The sequence below is a fragment of the Mytilus trossulus genome, chromosome 14, assembly GCF_036588685.1.
Source record: "Mytilus trossulus isolate FHL-02 chromosome 14, PNRI_Mtr1.1.1.hap1, whole genome shotgun sequence".
NCBI classification, from domain to species: domain Eukaryota; kingdom Metazoa; phylum Mollusca; class Bivalvia; order Mytilida; family Mytilidae; genus Mytilus; species Mytilus trossulus.
Window position 1 is genome coordinate 36,580,942 of NC_086386.1, and position 7,807 is coordinate 36,588,748.

Below are 7,807 nucleotides of genomic sequence, written 5' to 3' on the forward strand. Positions count from 1 at the left end.
TTGAAGTGTTTATTCATAAATAATAAAACAAACACAATGCAATTCAAACTTTAACAAAATACTGCAATACATCTTGTTTCATAAACATAGTGGTATTGTAATTTAGTGAGTTTGAGCGTGAGTACCATGGTAAAACAAACATCACATATTGTCATTAAACATGTTTGAGCTAGTCAAACACTATAGCAACATTAATTACTACATCGATGCAATTAACTCTTTCTTTAATATATCTCAATTGTTTTACATTACAGTGCTCATGGTGGTAAATATGGCGGTAAATATGGTGGTAAATATGGAGGTAAATATGGCGGTAAATATGGTGGTAAATATGGCGGTTACCATGGAGGATCCACTGGAAGTTACCAGTAAAGAGGTTGAGGTTGATACATTTCTGCATTTTTGAAATGAATAAATCATACATTATTTTTATTTGTTTGTTACTGAAACACCGATGGTGATTATGATTAGGCCAATAGTGTTACAAGTTTAAGTGACAACGTATTACAAAATACACTAAAAGACACAGTGCATGCCGAACCAAGATAAAGTCTAAACTGTGTATAAAAGAGAGACCAAAGATACCAGAGGGACAGTCAAACTCATAAATCGAAAATAAACTGACAACGCAATGGCTAAAAATAAAAGAGACAAACAGACAAACAATAGTACACATGACACAACATAGAAAACTAAAAAATAAGATGAATATAAAATGTAATAAATTTCTAAAAAGTGGTTCGCTGCTGCTTAAACTAAAGAACTGGATCTAAATATAAATAACAAAATGATATCTAAAATTTAATACAAATGTAAACATAGATATAAGCAAATTGTCGAATTCTTCCAAAACTAGCACGCAAGCCACTTTACCGTCATTCAAGTAATAACATTTAGAGTTATCGGATTTCTTTTCACCCAAAAAATAGAAATCAGATCGGCGCAAATTTTACAACTCAAGATCTAGAGGAGTCGTAATCTCAAAAACACTAGCTCAAATGAATCGTTGAAAACATATAAAAATGAATAGTGTTCATCTTCTGTTATCAATCCGGAGTAAACTGTTTAAGTTCCTTCTTTTTCCCACTCGGACTATTACTCCTTTTTTAACCTTCAAGAATATAGTTTAACAATATCTTAAACAGTGAGAGATGTATACCTAATAACAGAATGAAATTTTCAAGGCTGTGATATGATTCATTTATCGAACTAGAAACTGATTGAGCTAAGTATAACACAACATGAAATGGTTTTGTGGGAAAATGTCACATTTCGAAATTTGATGACTTTAGACCACTGGTTTCTAACGTTAACTTAATATTATAAAACTACATTGTGTTGCCTTCTTTATATTTAGAAAGCAAACAAAGAATCAACTGCATACTAATTAATAATTCGTCCCATAAAACAGGTTTATTTGTATTTCAAAGGTAAATAAATATAAAGTAAAAAAACGAACATATGAAAAGAAAGCAAACTGCTTTGAACATGATGAAAGTTCTGATGCATACAATGGACAAAATAACTAGTAAATTTGCCTGAATGTCATTCATAAAATAAATGTTACTACCACGAAAATAAAGCAGGTTGCAATTTAGGCAAAAAAGCAAACAGATTACTGACTGAACTCTTTACATTATGTTGTCAGTTTCTTAAATGTTATGTGGCATCCTTTGCCTCTTTTTTTATATCAGGCAAGTCAACAGTGATGCATTACTTCCGATTAAAATTAATGTTCCAGCACCTCGAATAGTAAATTTATTAAAGTTATAATAATTGTGTGAATCAGACATTAGGCTGACATTGTAAATTAAGTCAAGAAAAGGTAAAATCACTGACACTCTCTTGTGTGACATGTTTAACTATTTTTTGCTTGTTTTGTCCCCAGATTTTTGTCAAGATAATGGGATTTAATGCGACTGTCAAACAAGTAAGGGATGTAACTAGCTATAAACCCAAGTTTGATAATAATCCACCATTTTCCAAGATGACTGTACCAAGTCAAAAGTAGATAAAAATGTTATCCATTAATTCGTGTGATGTCTCTGGTATGGAAAGTCACAGCTGTTTGATTTCGTACTCTGATATTATGATTGATAGTATAATTATCACTTGATGATATTTTGTCTTTACATAATATGGTTTTAACTTCACGTTATTAAGTTTTGATATTACTCAATATGGAAAAATCATTACTTAATGATATTTCTAAATTACAGGATTTAGAGTAAGAAAAAGTTATCCATTTATATAAGCCTTGAAACATTCAGCAGAATTCTATTTACATTTATGCAAAATTAAAAATCGTCAAAGCTAAATAAGAGAAGCGAACGCTATCAAATGGATATTCAAACTCATAATTCAAAAAATATCTTACAATGCCTTGGAACAAAACTACTCGAAACAGTACACAAAACACCATACAAAATTTCATTACTGCTGAATTTATCATTTCGAGGTAATACCAACGTTCGTATTTTATGTGGGTATGGTTTTGTGGTTGATTGGACTTCAACTTCATCTAAAACTATCTTGACCAAAAACTTTAACCTGAAGTTGGGCGAACGGACGGAAGAACGGGTGGACGCACATACCAGAAAACATATTGCCTCTCTACTATTGTAAGTGGGGCATACAAATAACGCGAAAGTATACAAAAGAGACAGTCATAACTAGAAAAGTATATATATAGGTTTTGGCAAACAAGACACAAACAACAGTACGCAAAAAAACAAAAAAACAATAGAGCAAACAACAGAACGGGCAACACGAACCTTACCAAAAATGGGGATGCTCTCCGGTGGAAAAGGGTTTGCAAAATGTCACACTTGTCAAAAATTCATCATCATTGAAAGGAAAATTACCCTCATAATTATAACCATGATAACTAGTGTTGTGAATAAAGGTTGATTTAGACAGAACTTTCAAATTGCATTACTATTCTGCATACCAACACAGGATTAATATAATGTTAAAGTATCAAAATCGAGATCAGCATCAGTCCCCATTGTTAAAAATTCAGCCTGTTGATAAACTTTATATACAGAAGATAACATATTTTGTTGGCAATGCATTCGTTGTTTAGCCGGAAAGCATGTATCTACTCTACAAATGTATATCGTCACCAATTGGATTCGAATCCTGGTCGCCTGCGTGATAGAAAGTGCGTTAACTAACTGAGCAAAAGAATCGATTCCCTAGCTCAGTTGATTAAGACTTACTTTTTATGTTCTACCTGTACTAAGGAGGGGAAGCAACCCCGCTTCACTTTTAATGCACCACTTTGATTAGCTAATGACAGCTGCATAAGCATACATGGCATATATGCATCCCCCTTTGAGAATTATGTTGTAAAGTCATAGATATGAGAACATGGATTATGAGAGCGAATGAGACAAATCTCTGTCCAAGTCACAATTTATAAAAGTAAATGACTATAAGTCGAAGTACGTTCATTAACAAGGAGCATTGACTCAAACCGAACAGCAAGCTTTAAAGGGCCCACAAATATATTAAGTGTGCAAAACTATTCAACTGGAAAAAGGTCTAATCTATATAACAAACGAGAAACAAGAAACACTTTTACTATTTGTATTATGTAGAGTGAAATCCTTAAATTTTCTTATCTTATCTGTTACTACTTAGACAACTTAGACAATATCTAACAAATATGTACAAGTTGTGCTTCGAATTCATGTGGAGAGAAAATAAAATAAAAACATTCAAGTCTACTAATAAACTGTTTTGTTGATAAAAGCTAGACAGTGTCCATATCATATATTTGTAACCTATATAATATCAATACACTGTTCACGTATCCATATTTTATGAACTTTCGTCACGTATGCATGACCTATTTATAGACCTGTCACGTGCATACACAGTGACTGTTCAACCTTGTACTTTTATAATCTGGTATAAAACACATAATTGTAACAGTAATTGTAATATAGTGTAACCCTCCTAGCAAGGTAAATTATATTATAATATATTAACATTTCGTTAATTTTTAACTTATAAATGTTATATAATATTTATTTGAACACATTTTTTTAATAACCACTTCATTAGTAATTCTAGGTTTTGTGTGTTTGTGTGTTTGTGTAACAAAAAATTTGTTCCGGCATGACATTTGTTCCGCCGGAACAAATTTCATATGAAATACGTTACACTGGAACTTATGTCACAGAAAATATGTTCCAGCACTATAAAATTTGTTCCGGAACTAATTTTTTAACTTAGTGTGAAATAAGTTCCGGAACAAAATTCACAGCACCATGAGCTTTGTTCCAATATTGAAATTAAAAAAAGAGTGAAATAATATATTAGTTTGTGTTATTAGTTTTGAACTAAAGTATTTTATAGAAATCAATGAAAATGTTCTGCTCGAACCTATTTCACAGAAAATATGTACTGTGCTTGCATGGAGTACGTTTGCAATTGAAGGCAAAAAGATAAAAAAATAAAAGTGATGACAATGTTTCATAATTAGTATCTATGTTTTATCAATTATGTGGTATTCCATCTCCTTGTTTCCAGTTGATCTGTCATGGGTGTTCTAATCATACATGTACTTAGCTATGGTCATTACACAGTTTTAAAAGAGTGTGTCTTTTGTTTCTTTATGTATTTTAATTTAATTGATCAGTCACGTTATCCTTTTTAAAAAAGTACAAATGTTCATTTTTAACTATTATAATAATTTTTTTCGGAATGATTTTTACTATTATTTCTTATTCTACTCTTTCCTGGTTCATAAATAAAGGCAACAGTAGTATACCGCTGTTCAAAACTCATAAATCCATGGACAAAAAACAAAATCGGGGCAACAAACCAAAACTGAGGGAAACGCATTAAATATAAGAGGAGAACAACGACACAACACCGAAACGCAACAGCACACAGAAACGGACCAAGCAACAGACAATACACTTATAAGTGTCATTTTTAATGTTATTAATTCAGTATGTTATTAAACATTTGCATTACTCCACATGATTCAAATTGGATGTTTAAACTTTTTATTTATTACCTTTTTAATATCAATATAATAAACGTTTTTTGTAATGACTTTAAACTCACTGATGACAAGTGCTCAGTATACATAAGATAACTTGTTTAACCAGTGGAACATATTTCATAGACAAGGAACTTATTTCACCAGGTGAGGAACAAATCTCACAAATCCAGAACTTATTTCACCAGGTAAGGAACAAATCTCACAAACATGAAACTTATTTCACTAGGTAGGGAACAAATGTCACCAACCCAGAACTTATTTCACCAGGTAAAGTGTGGAACTTTTTCATATAGATGGAACAAATTATATAGAAATTGTCTGTGAAAAAAGTTCTCCCAGAACATATTTCCTGTGAAATTAGTTCCACTGGAACTTTTTTCACAGGAACAAATTTTGGCTCACATTTGTGTGTTTGTTTGTTTATTTATATTTTTGAAACACGTTTTTTTGTTGACTATCATATCATGTTAAAATTCCAATGGTCATTTTATGAACCTTTTTATTTATTTAAAGTGGTATGGGAGTCTAAAATAAAAATGATAAAATCTGTTTCATACTTTGCCAAAATGAAGTATCTGTTGTTATATGTTGAAAAATATAATAAAAATGATAGGTCACCGCGCATTTTCTCGAGCTACAGGACGTGACAAAATGACACATTTTGTATGGATTATACTAGAAAAAACACCATTTTGTGATTAGAAACTAAATAAAATGATAGAATTGTTAACAACGTAAGGAAAAGATAGCTTTCAGACAATTCTTTGAGAATATCAAAAGAAAAGATAGGGTCACCGTACGTTTTTCCGGCTAAAATACAAACTAGGAAAATTCCATGAAGAATCCGTCAGAAAATTGCATCGTTTTAGAGTTGCCTCCCCTTGAAATGCCAATTTTATATTTTTTAAACAACCAAAAACAATCAACATTTGCAAAAAAATAGATATTTATAAGTTATATTCTTATAAATTTGTTCCTTTAAATAAAATTTCACGTTAAATATCTGCATTCCTGCATTAATGTTGCTAACTTGATAGAAAATTTGGACCTTTGGTTCTCTTTTTTTTACAATCAAAGATGTAACTTTATTTTTCAATAGGCAACATGACGTTAACGACATCTTTAGTTTTTTTTTCATTTCTGTAATACATGTAATACATTGAGATACCTATTGATGTATGACAACAACATTATTGCGACATATCCTTTGTGCTTGTGCGATTATATTCATGACTGTATTATTAAGGACTTCTGCATTGAATAAACTTTTGTGAGATTTCCATCTTGACAAAAACAGTTAAACAGTAACATGTGAAGATATATAGAAATGTCTGAGACAGTTTTTTGGTGGAGGCATGTAAAACACACTACGATTTGGTTAACGCTGTTGTTTCCAAGCAATATCACAAAAAGATGCATTAAGTTCTTAAATTAACTTTCACTTCATATTGTCAAAAAAATGTTAACAAATGTTAAACTGGTTTTCTGGTAAGATTATCAATTGATGTTTGATTGGGTTTGCCTTATAGCCACCTCCAACTACCAACACCATACATGTCCAAAGTAGCTGGTCGACCCGGAGGGCAATATTGACTTGTTTTCCCTTTTTTAACTTCCCGTTCTTACTACTTGGTGAACTATTGTCATCTATTTGCGTAGAACGGTTCTTCACAGTTAACATGAACTCTTTTGAAATTGGTTTCACTGCTGACACTTTATAACAATGACCATATCGTACACTTATCCTTTATTTTTGAAAGGCAAGGATGTATAAGAAACGAAATGGTGACAATCTTTGTGATAAAAGAGACATATAATATGTATAAAAGGTAAACAAACAGTACATCTAAGCTCCACGTTTTTTTGAGGTAGTATGAACCCTAAGCTCTTGAATCTCTATTTCATAAACGGACAGTTAAATAACGGCATAAAATAAATCATGTCATTAACGAAGCATGGAACGTTTAATATGGCAGATGTTTTTTTACATTTGATTGACAGATCTTGATTTTGTCAGTTTTTTATTCGTTGCCCTTTTTAATTTTGCTTTGGATTATGTTTTTTTATCATCACTATTTGATACTTGATGAATATTCAAACAAGTTTGAAACTAGCGGAGTGTTCATCATCATGCTTAAATATGTGTTTTACAAAGTTTATTAAGCGTAGAAATTTAAGATAATTAGACATTCAAAAATGACAAAGGTTATGATATTTGTTTTTATCAAAATATGGGCGACAACAATGTTTTAAAATGCAAACAGTCTTTATGCACGCGTCAACGATATAACGCTTCCGTAAATCCTATGCTGTCTGCCAATCGGCTTAAAATAAATGATGAAACCCTTTCATGTTTAGTCCTATCTTTCGAACTAACGATTCTGTGCCGAGACAGAAAATAAAAATGAATTCATTTTTAACATGATCATTTTGAGATCACCTCTATAGTCAGCATGTATTTACTCGTGTTTGAACTTCGAACAGGGTTCTGATTGCAAATTTCTACATAGAGATTCAATTCAATAAGAACACTAGAAATACAATTATGTTAGATGATCAATTTACATCAGTCACACTGATAATCTACACGTCAGTGTGAGCCAAGTCTCCGTGTTGACCTACAATGGTTTATAGGCGAGTGACTAATTTCAAAAAGACGCTTAGTTGACGACTTTAATGCACCCACCTAACACACGGCTGTATTATATATCATTCGAAAGCTGATAATCTGTACTTTCTGTTTTGCCTGGTCGTAAAAAAATTGTACGGTGCATTTTCTGTTAAATC